Genomic DNA, 15,467 nt, shown 5'->3' with positions numbered 1-15,467 from the left:
ATCCTAATTTTACACATAAGGAAACTGATTCCCACAGGAATGTCATCTAACATTAAACCATTAATTAATACCAGAGCCAGAATTTAGATCCTGGTCTTCTATTTGATAGTCCAGGGCATTTTTCAATACAGAAGAGCATTTTAGGACTTCAGTAATGTAATTGTGGTAAGAAGTTTAAGTTATTTGAACACACAATAGACAATTGAAATGGAAAGATTCTTTCCTCTCCCTGTTATTTTCATTTTTCCTTAAAGTGTTTTATAATAGATATTAAGTGCTGGATAGAACATTTGATATCAGAAGATATTGCCCATTTGATATTAAAGATGAGGAAAAGAAGGCCACAAGAGACTTGATCAAGGTTTTAGAGGCAGGGATCAATCAAGCCAGGATTCATAGAACTAGACGCTATAAAATATAAAGAAAAATTGGGGAGATTAAAAGGGATATTAGAGATCATATCTAGCATCCACTTTATGTTACAGTGGAAAAAAACTGAAGCACAGACAGTTTAGATTATGGTCAAGATTTTTATTGAGATGTTTCAGTCATGTTTGAAGTTCCTGTGTCCTCATTAGGGGTTTTCTTGGCAAAGATGTTGGAATGACTTGCTATTTTCTTCTCCAGATCATTTTACACGTGAATAAACTGAGTCAAACAGAGTTAAGCAATTTGCCCAAGATCTCACAGCTCGTAAATGCTGTCTAAAATTGGATTTGAATTCAGAAAGATGATCTTCTTGATTTCAGAGTGGGCATTATATCTTCTGCATCACCTAACTGCTCTTGATCAAGATTACAGAGGTAGTAAATAGCTAATGCAGAATTCATAGAATCATAAATTGTGAAATATAAGAAAAAGAATCATGGCATTATTGATGGAAGAGCAATTAAAGATCATCCTTTACAATTATCCCTTCCTTACACCCATTATATAGCTGATAAAACTGAGATCTATATAAAGGAAATTACTAAACCAATCAAAAAGTAATTAGAAAAACCAAAATTCAAACTCAACTCCCTGAATTCCAAATCTAATACTCTCATAAGATATTGACAGTAGTGAAGTAGTGAATATTAAATTATTTTGTCTTTTGATTAGAAAAAATTACTTGCAAATTTTAGTGCTTAATAAATGTCTGTTGAGTTTTTGAAATAAATGACCTTAATGTGACTTAAAACAAATACAACTCATTTTATACTCAAATATTTTGGAGGACTTTTATTGGGTTGGCTTTACATAACATGGAAGAGTTAGTGACCACACTTTGATAAGTATAAGACTTTTGGGAAGATTTCTTTGCCCTATCTCCCAAATCCTCAACACTTATTAGATGATACTTCAGATTTCCCTGTGCTGATCCATCATTTCTCTGGGAAAAGTGACATTCATATCTTAGTTTCAACAAACTGAGACAACACAATGTATAATAATTAGTTTTAGAATCAAATACCCTGAATTTTACTTCTAGACCAGTTACTTAAAAGCTACAATACCTGGTATGAATAACCTTTCCTTTATGAGCTTGTTTCCTTACCTGCAAAATGGATATATAATACCTTTTTCTTTACTTCACATTTTAAGGATTAGAAGACAGACTATAGATTAAGAGGGTATCTAGTTTCTAAACTCTTAATTTAACAAAGGAAAAAATGTAAAGAACTTTAACAATTCCAACAATGCTTGCACTACCTCGTCATGTAATTGGGGAGAAGATGCTGCAAAAACTGGGTAGGGTTAGATAGATGTGGGCTTTTATTATTTCACTGACAGATGGTCTTGGCTATTTATATTATATCAGTTGCTCTTCTGGGTACTTTGTGAGGCCAAATTTTCCAACTGGGGTTTCTTCTTCCTTTGGTTCCCCTCTGAAACCGAACTTAGATTTTATTTGCTGAACGTCTCCAGGGTACAGACAAAAATGAGAATTCCTTGTTGTCAGGTGGAGTATCCTATTTAGTTGTTCACAGTCCATTCCCTTAGTATTTGTACAGGGCACTTTACAACATCAAAGTGCTTTTCACCCACATTAACTAATTAATTCATTACTCCTGTGAGCAAAACCTGAATTTACTGAGAGGAGAATATCATTAGGAAGAATATCTGGAGCCTCATTATTTGAAAGGGGCCTTTGAAACCATGGTTGACTAACTCCATCTGAGCAGTTAACTGCTTGGCTGCCACAGTGTAAGTTATAGGTAGTGTAGAGACAATCAACTAGTTAATTCACAAGAGTTTACTGAGCACACACTATATGCTTAATATGCTGTGGTAGGCATTGTAAAAATATATAGAAATATAAAATATGGTTAAATAATATACAATATCATTCAGGTAACAAAACTAACACTTAAAAACAATAAAAGATTCATGAAGGATTCAACTGTGGTGTTGAGTGTAAAGTGGGTTAGTTGTTCAGGGATCAAAGAAATTGAGTGTGGGCAGAAGTAGGCAGAGAGAGCTTTTGGGAGGAGGTGGACCATGGAAGATGAACAAAGTTTGGATAACAGCAAAATAGAGATGAAAGTCTTCCCATTGTTATAAGTAAAACTTTTATGCATTGCAGAGCATATGTTGATAATTATACTTTTTCCTATCTGTGGGAATCATAGAATCATACAACAACATACAGTATCATAGACAGAAAGGATATTTGTGATAATTTAATGTAACTGCCTTATTTTCTCGATGAAGAAGTTGGTAGGCAGCATTGGGAAATGGAAAGATTATTGGATCAAGTCAGAAAACAAAGGCTTGAATCCTAGCTCTGATTTTTCTGTCTTTGTGAATATGAGCTAGTCACTTAGTTTCCTCTTAGAATTTTATTTCATCATCTGTAAAATTAGGATATTGAAGCAGATTGCCTCCAAGATTTCTTTCTTTTCCAAATCTATATACCCACAAACATAAGAGCAAGCCTGGTATACTTACTTGGAAGTAGAGGAGGGAATCTCATAAGTAGTATCATATCAATATATAGCTGGTTTTCTGGTTTTCTGTGAAATTTGTCATCACAGATTGTAACCTTATTGGAGCCCAGACCTCTTGCCATACAGGTACTGAACATTGACACCAGGATATTGATAATGCAGGGAAGGGAAATTGATAAATATTTCCCATCCACTGCTTCCTTGCAATTTAGCATACTGAGGAAAAGAAGACAAGATTCTCCATTAAAAGGAAATTTATTCTTGAGAAAATGGGAGACTGAAGCAGTAGCCTTCTCATATTCTTCCTTGCCTGGATTTTACTCTCATTCTTAATACCTGAGACCAAAAATAGGCCAGCCTAATAAAATTTACTGGTTCCAATAACAACCTTTCCCTCCTTACTTCTTAAATATTCCCAATAATTCCACTGCTTCATTATCCCAAAAAGAAGCACAGTGTCACAAAGTTCCTATTATCTTGGCTCTGTTCTCCTCCTTAGTGCTGAAATATTCTGCCACTCATCTTTTCTTTCTCCATCATTCATCTTTTCTTTCCTGCTGCAAATGCCTTTGAAGCTTCTCTGATGGAAACACAAGGTAGTAACATTATTTAGCAAAAGCAAAACAATTAGTTAGTGACAGAACTAGAACTAGAACCCAGATCTCTTGATTTCCATTCTATGTGTCTTTCTACTACCATGCACCATTCAAATATCACAGGGCAAATGAAAGGAAAAGGAACTTTTTTGACTGTCACCATCATCACTATCATCATCATCATCATCATCATCACTGCAATTTTTCTAGCTCTCTAAATACAAAACATATTATAAAATATTTCATTTTGTTCAGAATTATCAGATAAGTTGATCTGGGACAGAACTGCAGGAGCTTTCAGAGTTGCAGGAATATTTATTGGATCCAACTTGATGGCCTCATGCATATGAACAAATTAAAGTGAAAATACAATGATAATCCCTCACATTTGGATAATGCTTTTCAAAGCTTTTTTTTTTTTTTTTAACAAATAATATCTCATTGGGTGCCATAAAGATGGTTGGATTATCATTCCATTTTCCAAGTAAGGAAAATGAGAAGCAAAACATTTAATTTACTTTCCTAAAGTCATACAGAAGATTTAAAGCAAAACTACGTCTAGATGCTAGGCCTCCTGATTCCTAACCCTGAATTCCCTTCACTAAGTCATTAGCAATTTTTTTGAGAGGGGAGAAAGGAGAGAAAGAAGGATAATACATTCAATTTTGGGTATCTGAATATGAGATGTCAATGGCAATTCAGTTCAGTTTAATAAACATTTATTAAGCACTTACTATGTGCTAGATACTATGCTAAGTGTTGAGGATTCAAAAAGAGGTAAAAGACAGACCTTATCTCTAAGGTGCTTACAATCTAATGAGGGAGATAACTTGCAAACAAAAGTATACAAAGGAAGCTATATATAGAATAAAGAAGAAATAATGGATATGAAATACTATTTTAAAATCTAGTATCAAGTTCAGGAGATAGACTAGGGGTGGAAATAGAAATCTATGAGTCATTATTGTAGAGTTGATCATTAAAACTATCAGTGCTGATGAATTATCCAAGAAAGACAGTATAGAGAAAGATGAGGAGAGAGCCCAGAATAGAGAGTTGGGGTATGTCATCAAATCAAGTGATGATTTGAAAAGAATCTAGAAAGGAATGGCTGAAAGAAGATGGAAGAAGAATTAAGGGAGAGTAGTTCCACACAAACTTGAAGAGCAAAGTGTCTAAGAAAAGAGGATGGTCTAATGGGGAAGGCTGCAAAAAAGTGAAGAAAGATAAATATTAAGAAAATATAATCATATAATTAATTAAAAGATCATTGATGATTTTGGAAAGGGTCATTTAATATGAGTGATCAGGTAGAAACTAGATTATAGAATGTTTAAAAGAAATTGTGAGAAGTAAAGGCAACGAGCATAAACAACTTTCTCAAGATGCATCACTGAGAAAAGGAGGAAGCTGAGTTTACAGGGATGTTAGGATCCACTGAAGGTTTTGTAAAGATGAGAAAGACTTGGGTGTGTTTGCAGGCAAATGAGAGAGAGAGAGGGAATAGAGAAAGAGGCAAAACAGAGAGAGAGAGAGAGAGAGAGAGAGAGAGAGAGAGAGAGAGAGAGAGAGAGAGAGAGAGAAAGACACACACAGAGACATACACAGATACAGAGAGACAGACAGACAGAGACAGAGAGACAGAGAGACAGAGAGAGAATGCACATCAGCTGGAGAAAATGGGTAGGACTATATTAGAAGAACAAACATGATTCAAATCATACCCATATTGACATTTTTTCTGTAATTACTCTCCATATTTTTGCAGATGTGAAAACTGAGGCAGACAGAAATTAAGTGATTTGTCCAGAGTCACACAATTTGGAAGTATTTGATGCAGAATTTGAATTTGGGTCTGCTTGACTCCAGTTCCAGCATTTTATCCACTGTACCACTTAGTTGACTATTTCCTGTGCCTTGGCTGCTATTTGGAACTATATTATGAAGGCTTACTCTGCTAACTTGCTTCTCTTTTTCTATTTCAGGACACATTTGGAAATGCAAATGGTAAATGATGGTATCTCCATTCTTTTTAATATCAGAGTAATTCATACAATTCAGTCCCTAGGTAAATTTTTTTCCATTATCATTTCTCCAGTTTTTGAAGGATGAGTATTGTTCAGGATAAACTTGAATTAATAACAATTTTTTATAAAGGGGCTGGAGGCTGGGGGCCCAGGGAAGATGTCCTTTTTATACCACTGTGGTATAAACGATAGTACCAATTTTGAGATTGATGTTAATAACACTATGTCACATTATATTGTGTCTTACAGTTTACAAAGTGCTTTCCTTGGAAGCCTGTGAAATAGGCAATGTATTATTATACTCAATTAACAGATTAGGACATTGAGTCTGAAGTGCACTGAACTGCTGAGGTCACACATCTTCTAAGTGCCAGAGCCAGGATCCTAACACAGATATTTTGACCCTAACACCTGATAAGACAAATCATTTTCTTAACAGACTGTGCTCAGACTGCTTTGCTTTGCTTTTTCTGTCTTTCCTGTTTTAGTAAGTGTACCTTGCTAAATATTTTAGAGCATGTCTTCTGCTTTGACCTATTCTGAAACATCTCTTTATGATGGTGATCATCTTGTGTGCATTTTAGTTTCTTGCTATCAGCTTAGAATAGAGAATATGTTTCTCTTTTCCCACCTGACTTTTCCCTGGCTGAACCTCTGACCTGGGTAAGGTAAGAAAAGGTATGTATTATATATTTTTAAAAGCTCTTTAATTAGGACAAGGTACAATGAGCTCTCTAAGTATGAAAGCTGTTTGTAGCAACTGGAAAATCACACAACTGTCTATGTCCCAGTATCACTATCACACCTAACTCTGTTTTTTTTTTAAACAACTTGTTTCCTTCATTAAGGCCTAGAAAACTAGGACTGAGAGTTTGTTTTTTGTCTGATACTATTGGCAAAACAAAGCTACATGTCAGGAATTGTAACAAGCATATAGTATAGAAAAAAAAGTTTGTTGCTTCATGCATTCAAAATGCAGCAAAGCCTCATTTATCTAGTTATGATGAGGGTGAGACTTTCCATATAAGAACATTTTGCTTCCTCAATAAGTAAATAAGCCAAAGATATTTTTAGGTTCAGCAGAGTGTTGGGGACAGAAACCAGATTGTCAGAGGCTGAGAAACTTCATATAAATCACATTAGAGAGGGGAAACCAGCTCTAACATGAAGAATGAGTGATCTGGAGTTCTGTGTTTTCATTTTAATCATTATTAATGAAACTCTCTTTGAAATATACCCCATATTTGCTTCCAATAGAATAAAATATTGGGCTTAAGGCAAATTTTCCTTGAGGATTCAGGGTCATCCTTTTAAGCATTACTCTTTATTTTCTAAAATAATGAAGTTATGTCTTCAGGGTTTATTAAGATGTTAATGAATCAATCAGTAAAATCAGCTACTAAATGCCCAATATGATAGGAATTGGTCAGACAAAGAAAAAAATTAAATTTTATATCTGCCAGCTTATATTCTATGGGAGGGGGATATGGTACATGCACATATGTGTGAATACAGGGTATATCCATGATAGATTCAAAAGTGACTTTTGGTAGAGACATATGGCAACTAGGGGAATCAAGAATGAAGCCATTGTAGGAGGCTGGTTGAACAATTGAAGGTCAATAAATATTAATTAAGTAGCTACTATGTGCCAGGACCTATGCTAAGCCTTGGAAATACAGAGAAAGACAAAATATAATAGTTGCTTTCAAAAAGTTCCTTACCTAATGGGGACAGCATTCAAACAACTCTATGAAAAAAGCACTGAATACAGGTTACATAGGAAATAATTAACAGAGGCATTGAGATGAAGAAGAACTGGAAAAGTCTTCCTATAGAAGGTGGTGCTTGGATTGAATCTTTTGAAGAGACAGAGATGAGTAGGGATATCAGGCCAGGCATGATGGATAACCTGTGCAAAATCAGAGGCAGGGGATGGAATGCCATGTATGGACACACTATATATATATACAAATGAGGAAGCTGAGGCAGGAATAATTTAAAGGAACTTCCCACAGTCACACAGCTAATAAGTGTCTGAAGCTGGATTTGAATTTAGATCTTAACTCCAGAGCCTGCATTTCAAACAAAGGCAGTCTATAAAATTTTTCTTCAAGGATTGAGATGGACACAAGCAAAACTGGAAAATGGAAAAAATAGAACCATCTGCACTGTGTCATCTTCAATCTCATGATCTCCAAGTTATATCAGGAGGAGAGAGGCCATGACAGTTTCACAAGATGCTGTTCTCAAGATTCATTGGTTTCAGGATTCATTTCTGGGACTTAAAGGTGATCACAGAAGAATTAGATAAAGGTATCTATTCTAACTGTAAACGACATAGCTTTTTACAACAATCCTCTGATTTAACTGGAGAGGCACAAAGGACTACAGAAAAGCAGTAGCAATAAGGGTAATATACCAAGGAAGTATTCATCCCCCACAGATACCTCCTGTTTCCCTGACACCATGTTGCATTTGTACCTTCTCAATGATGTTTTCTTCTATTAAAGTCTCCTTTTGACGGCTCATCCAGGAGTAGAGGTAAGCTTAAGAAATTGTAACAGTAGAGCACAAGCTTTGGCAGCTCCTATTAATCTAGAAAGTCTTTGAGGACAGACTTAGTGATAGATTGTGACTAACATTTAAATACCTGTCTCATCACATTCATAGACATCACTAGACATCTGGTAAACAAAGCATGCTTTTTTTTTTTTTTTTTTTTTTTTTTGACTTTGACAATTCATGAATACTGTATTCAAAGGGCTGTCATCTGTGCTGAAGAAGACTTTGTACCCAATGATAGTACAATGGATCTTCTGAAATGTTGAAAAAATTGATGCTATTGATTAGGACTAGAATGTCTTTGTGTTTTTCTCTAGTTTTGGAATGACTTTACAAAGTAAAAAAAGTTCCATAATGCTAGGCTCCAGGGAGAATTTCTGAAGACCACGAATCAATGTTATCCTTTCTTTGGAATGATTGTACCCTTGCCTATACTGACTCTGCAGTACTACTCAAAAATTATAGAACACTTGGCTTGATTGCTAGTCATAAGTTTTCATTAAAAAAAATGAATGGCAGCAGAATTCAGCCTTGGGAAGATCCAGTTTCCCATTTGTGACCTCTGGCTCAGACCCAGATTCTTATTAATGTGGATTGATTCATTACAAGGTGAATCTTTCTGATTTCCCCAAGAAAAGCTATTATAATAATTCACATTTATATAGCACTTCAAAATTTACAAATTGATTTGCTTAAAATAGACTTCATAATGTGATGTGATGGAAAGAGTGATGGATTTTGAGTTAGAATTTGTCACTACCTGCATGAGCAAAGACAAGAAGATAGAATATTTATTAAGTGCTTACTAAATGTCAGGTGCTATGCCAAGTGCTAGGCAAATACAAATACAAGAAAGTGAGATGCTCCCTACTTTCAAGGAGTTTATAATCTTTTTTTCTCTCCAATTTTTTTTATTAATTTTTATAATTATAACATTTTTTGACAGTACATATGCATAGGTATTTTTTTTTTACAACATTATCTATCCCATGTACTCCCTTCTGTTCCGAATTTTTCCCCTCCTTCCCTCCACTCCCTCCCCTAGATGGCAGGCATTCCCATACATATTAAATATCTTATAGTATATTCTAGGTTCAATATATATGTGCAGAACCGAATTTTGTTGTTGTTATTGTTGCAAAGGAAGAATTGTATTTGGAAGGTAAAAATAATCTGGAAAGAAAAACAAAAACAAAAAAATAATAATAATGCTCACAGTTTATACTCATTTTCCAGTGTTCCTTTTCTGGATGTAGCTGATTCTGTCCATCATTGATCAATTGGAATTGGATTAGCTCTTCCCTATGTTGAAGATATCCACTTCCATCAGAATATATCCTCATACAGTATCATTGTTGAAGTGTATAATGATCTCCTAGTTCTGCTCGTTTCACTCAGCATCAGTTGATGTAAGTCTCTCCAAGCCTCTCTGTATTCCTCCTGTTGGTCATTTCTTACAGAACAATAATATTCCATAACATTCATATACCATAGTTTACCCAGCCATTCTCCAATTGATGGACATCCATTCATTTTCTAGTTTCTAGCCACTACAAAAAGGGCTGCCACAAACATTTTGGCACCTACAGGTCCCTTTCCCTTCTTTAGTATTTCCTTGGGATATAAGCCCAGTAGTAGCACTGCTGGGTCAAAGGGTATGCACATTTTGATAACTTTTTGGGCATAATTCCACATTGCTCTCCAGAATGGTTGGATTTTCACAAATCCACCAACAATGCATCAGTGTCCCAGTTTTCCCACAGCCCCTCCAACATTCATCGTTATTTGTTCCTGTCATCTTAGCCAATCTGACAGGTGTGTAGTGGTATCTCAGAGTTGTCTTAATTTGCATTTCTCTGATTGATAGTGATTTGGAACACTCTTTCATATGAGTGGAAATAGTTTTAATTTCATCATCTGAAAATTGTCTGTTCATATCCTTTGACCATTTATCAATTGGAGAATGGCTTGATTTCTTATAAATTAAAGTCAATTCTCTGTATATTTTGGAGATGAGGCCTTTATCAGAACCTTTACCTGTGAAAATGTTTTCCCAATTTGTTACTTCCCTTCTAATCTTGTTTGCATTAGTTTTGTTTGTGCAGAAACTTTTTAATTTGGTATAATCAAAATTTTCTATTTTGTGATCAATAATGGTCTCTAGTTCTCCTTTGGCCACAAATTCCTTCCTCCTCCACAAGTCTGTGAGGTAAACTATCCTATGTTCCTCTAATTTATTTATGATTTCGTTCTTTATGCATAAATCTTGGACCCATTTTGATCTTATCTTAGTATGTGGTGTTAAATGTGGGTCCATGCCTAGTTTTTGCTATACTAATTTCCAGTTTTCCCAGCAGTTTTTGTCAAATAATTCTTACCCTAAAAGTTGGGATCTTTGGGTTTGTCAAACACTAGATTGCTATTTTTATTCACTGTCTTGCCCTGTGAACCTAACCTATTCCACTGATCAACTAGTCTATTTCTTAGCCAATATCAAATGGTTTTGGTGACTTGCTTTATAATATAGTTCTAGATCAGGTACAGCTAGACCACCTTCATTTAATTTTTTTTTTCATTACTTCCCTTGAAATTCTTGACCTTTTGTTGTTCCATATGAATTCTGTTGTTATTTTTTCTAGGTCATTAAAATAGTTTCTTGGGAGTCTCATTGGTATAGCACTAAATAAATAGATTAGTTTAGGGAGTATTATCATCTTAATTATATTTGCTCGGCCTATCCAAGAGCATTCAATGTCTTTCCAATTATTTAAATCTGAATTTATTTTTGTGGCAAGTGTTTTGTAATTTTGCTCATATATTCCTGACTTTCCTTTTGTAGATATATTCCCAAATATTTTATACTATCAATAGTTATTTTGAATGGAATTTCTTTTTGTATCTCTTGCTCTTGGATTGTGTTGGTAATGTATAAAAATGCTGAGGATTTATGTAGATTTATTTTGTATCCTGCAACTTTGCTAAAGTTCTGAATTATTTCTAATAGCTTTTTAGCAGAGTCTTTGGGGTTCTCTAAGTACACCATCATGTCATCTGCAAAGAGTGATAGTTTGATTTCCTCATTTCCTACTCTAATTCCTTGAATCTCTTTCTCGGCTCTTATTGCCGAGGCTAGAGTTTCTAGTACTATATTGAATAGTAATGGTGATAGTGGGCAACCTTGTTTCACTCCTGATCTTACAGGGAAAGGTTCCAGTTTATCGCCATTACATATGATGTTTACTGACGGTTTTAAATATATGCTCATTATTATTTTAAGGAATAGTCCATTTATTCCTATACTCTCAAGTGTTTTTAGTAGGAATGAATGTTGGATTTTATCAAATGCTTTTTCTGCATCTATTGAGATGATTATATGGTTTTAAATCTTCCTCCCAGAGCGTGGGCTTCTGGGTTTCTGCCATGTGAATCTCTTGGAAGTCAATCCTAATTGTGAATCTCCCAAAGTCCAAGAACAGGCTTTTCTTTTCCTCCTTATATATCTCTATAAAGGTGTGAAGTCTAATATATGAACCAATGAATGAACTCCTTAAAAGGTATGACCTCCTTTAAAGGTATGAACTAAGTACATTACCTTGTCTCAAGTTCTATCCCATAACATCTCCTTGTAGGATGAGATCAAACATACTGAATTAGATAATGATGGTCTCTATTCATTCCAGTGACTTAGCACCTTGTAAAAATCCTAACATCTCCCCCTTTCTTTTGATTTATCAAACTGTGCATACCCTTTTATCCATCATTGTTACTACTGGGCTGACTTCTCAAGGAGATGAGAACCCCCAAAAAGAAAGTGATCACTCCTTCCCTGACTGCTCAAAAAAGAAAAAAAGAAGTGAAAACATCATAAAAAGGAAGTGGTCACACCCTCCCTGACTTCTAAGGGAGATGAAAACATCAAAGGAAATGGGAAATCAAATCAGATTAGTGGGTTTCTGAAGGGGCTCATTTGAAACAGGTATAAATAAATCTATCAATATGGGAGGTATTACACATAATTACATAAATTACATAAGCACTTAGTAACATAACACAGGCTAGAACTGATGTAACAAATAACATGAATCAACATGAGGAATTTATACATGTCCATAAGTCCTAGAAATAGTCCAAAAGGAATCCTTTGTCCATTGTTCATGTGCCAGGTATCCAATAATTCCTGCAAGCTTTGAAGTCCTGCAATAGTCTCATCAACAATTTTCCATCTCAAGGAATCCAATGATCCCTCCTAGTTTTCAAGTCTTTTAACAGAATTATCTTGTGCTAGGGAATCCAATAATTCCTACAGATTTTGTTTTTAAATATTCTCCTTTGTTTTGAGGTTTTTCTCCTTTTCCTGTCTCTTTCCAGGTGCTTGTTGCCACACATCTATTTCCTTCCTCATCTGTTTCCTTCTCTGTCTGTTTCCTTCTTTGTCTGTAAAAATACAAGCAAACCCTCTCTCCCAGACAGTTAACCTATCTAATTCCCTTCTACTTACCACTTTCTAAATCTCTTCTCATCATCTGGCAACTACATTGGAGCGGTTTGCACTGGACACTGCCCTGTTGGTTTAAAAAACCTGTATTCTCCCCAATTGCAATCAATTTCTGCTATCTGATTGCTTTCTGGATGACTAATCAGGTAATCCCTTTCTGCCATGTGATTGATTTTCTGCTGGTTGATCACATCAAAGTCCTGACCTTCTAGGCTCTTTGGGTGTAACTTCAGCTGCCTTCCTGCCCCACCTATCTTTTGATTGAGGTCTTGGAGCTAGGCCCCACCTTTCATTTTCCTGGGTCAATCTACATTCTGAGGTGCACTGGAAGCCCTTGTGGCATTTTGGACATAGAGTTTTAGGTCTTCTCTCAGCCTGTCTTCTCACTCTATGTCCATATCTACATTGAGCTCTTAGATGTCCAACTTTTCCACATTGAAAACATCGATGATTTTCTCTAGAAGTCCCTTGCAAGGAGGGACCCTATCTTTCCATGTTCATCACAGTCTGAGTATAATAAGCATTTGTGCCCACTGTTGCACAGTGTCTTATGATCTCCTCTAAAGGAGCATCTTTGTGTAGTCCCCATATAATTCTTTTGCAAACCTCTTTGGCATTTTCCATAGCCAAATGTCTGGTCATTATTTCTGTAGCTGCTTTCTCTCCAATAGTTCTTGTGATAGCAATTTGCAGATGTCCCACAAAATCTGCAAAAGGTTCACTGGGACCTTGCTCTATTTTTGTGAAGGCTTCACCTCCATCTTTCTGTCCAGGGAGGGAATCTCAAGCTTTTATTGCAGCCTTAGAAATTTGCTCATACACTGTTATGTGATAATTAATTTGTTCTGAATTCTCTCCATACTGACCTTTACCTGGTAGTTGATCAAAAGTGATTTGCATGTTAACTCCTGTTTACCTATTGCATCTGACTTGAATCCTACATAATTCATGATACTCCGAAAGCCACAACAAGTTTTGTCCAGGTTCTAAACATGTCCTTGCTATAGATTTCCAGTCATTAGGGGTTAGGATTTCATAAGCCAAATTATCTAGTAACATCTTAACATAAGATGATATAGCCCCATTAAGAGTACAACCTTTTTTCAAATCCTGAATTTTATCCAAATCAAAAGGAGTGTATCTTCTTTTTTTTTGACCTGAAGAGTCAAACTCTTCAATCACAGGGTAATACATCTATAAAATCAGATATATCCTATCCTTCATTTTTTGCCTTAACCAATGCTTTTTCTAATCTTGTCATAGGCTGCATAATAAGAGGTTCTGATTGTGTTACTGCCTCTCCCCTTCCTCCTTCTCCCTCTACCCATGAAGGGTTAATTGAGGGAGGAGGAGATGGGAAATACTCCTGTTGTGAAGTGCCATACTCAGAATTATACTTAATTCCAGTGTTCATCCTTTTCACCTTTTAGTTTGCACTTCCCCCTCCTGCTCTTTCTTCTTTTTCCTTATTCTATACCTTATATAATTTCCTAAAGCCAGTTGTATTAAATTGTATATGTTAAGTGTGTCTTTGGAAATTGAGTCAGGTCCATTTTTGTTGTAGTATTGACAAAGTTGCTCTCCTACTAATTTCCATTCTTTTAGATTCAATTCTCTTTCAATAGAAAACCAAGGAGATATACATTGCACAGTTTTTCAAAGTTCAGTGATCTCCTCTAAAATTATAATCAATCCTTGGCTTTTCATAACCTTGACAGTGCTCTCTAAACATTTTCCTTGAACAGAAACAGAAGGCTGTTTTCTAAAAATGTGCCCCATTTTGCTGAAATTCTACTTTAGCTCTTTAACAAAGTTTCTTTGTTGTACTTACCCTAATTTCTGGGTCAGAGAGACTTTTCCACTGGATCAGGATCAGAGGCTTTTCCACTGAAATCAGGATCCTGTTTGTCCCACGTTCAGATGCCAAAATGTAGTGTTCTCTTCTATAAATTGTAATTGTTCTCTGTAAGCAGATTTCTTGGGGAGCTTCTGGGAGGCAGCCTTAGTTTCAGTTCAGTGTAATCATCCTGAATGCAGCCCAGGAGTTAAAGTCCAAATCCTTTATTGTGTCCTTCAAAATCCTGAATCTTTTCCTTGGTCTGGTTAGCTTTCTTAGAGGCCTATCTTTCTCTTTGGTCCCTGAGAGCTCTTGTCCAAATGTCTCCAGCCAGCACAAACATGGAAGGGGGAATGAATCTTGAATCTTCCTCCCAGAGTGTGGGCTTGTGGGTTTCTGCCATGTGAATCTCCTGGAAATCAATCCTAGTTGTGAATCTCCCAAAGTCCAAGAACAGGCTTTTTCTTTCCTCCTTATATATCTCTGTAAAGGTGTGAAGTCTAATGTGTGAACCAATGAGTGAACTCCTTTAAAGGTGTGAACTAAGTACATTACCTTGTCTCCTTTTAGGATCAGTGTAATCATACTGAATTAGATAATTATCTTCTCTATTTATTCCAGTGACTTAACACATTAAAAATAGCATTAAAGAACCATATTGGAAATATAATTTGGTACATATCTTGAGCTGATTATCAAAACTTCTCTAAAATAATTTTAGAAATTTTTAAACATTTATTACTATTAAAGAACAGTAGAATACATAATATATATTCAGCTACATATAGAATTAGTACATTATTTTTTATGATTCATTCAGAGAAAACTACTATACTTAAAAAAGCAAAATCAATGCTAATTTTTTTTTCAGTTACAAATGTTTATACTGTTCTGTTCATAGCTAACATTTTATAAAATGATTGGAATGTTTCTTTGAAAGTTTCATTTTCAGTTCATGTGGCTTGGGCATCTAGAAAGACGAAACCTAAAAAATAATTATACCTTATTTTTTCTCCC

The sequence above is a fragment of the Sminthopsis crassicaudata genome, chromosome 1, assembly GCF_048593235.1.
Source record: "Sminthopsis crassicaudata isolate SCR6 chromosome 1, ASM4859323v1, whole genome shotgun sequence".
In the NCBI taxonomy this organism is placed as follows: domain Eukaryota; kingdom Metazoa; phylum Chordata; class Mammalia; order Dasyuromorphia; family Dasyuridae; genus Sminthopsis; species Sminthopsis crassicaudata.
The sequence above is the reverse complement of the archived record's forward strand: the minus strand, read 5'-3'. Positions refer to the sequence as shown.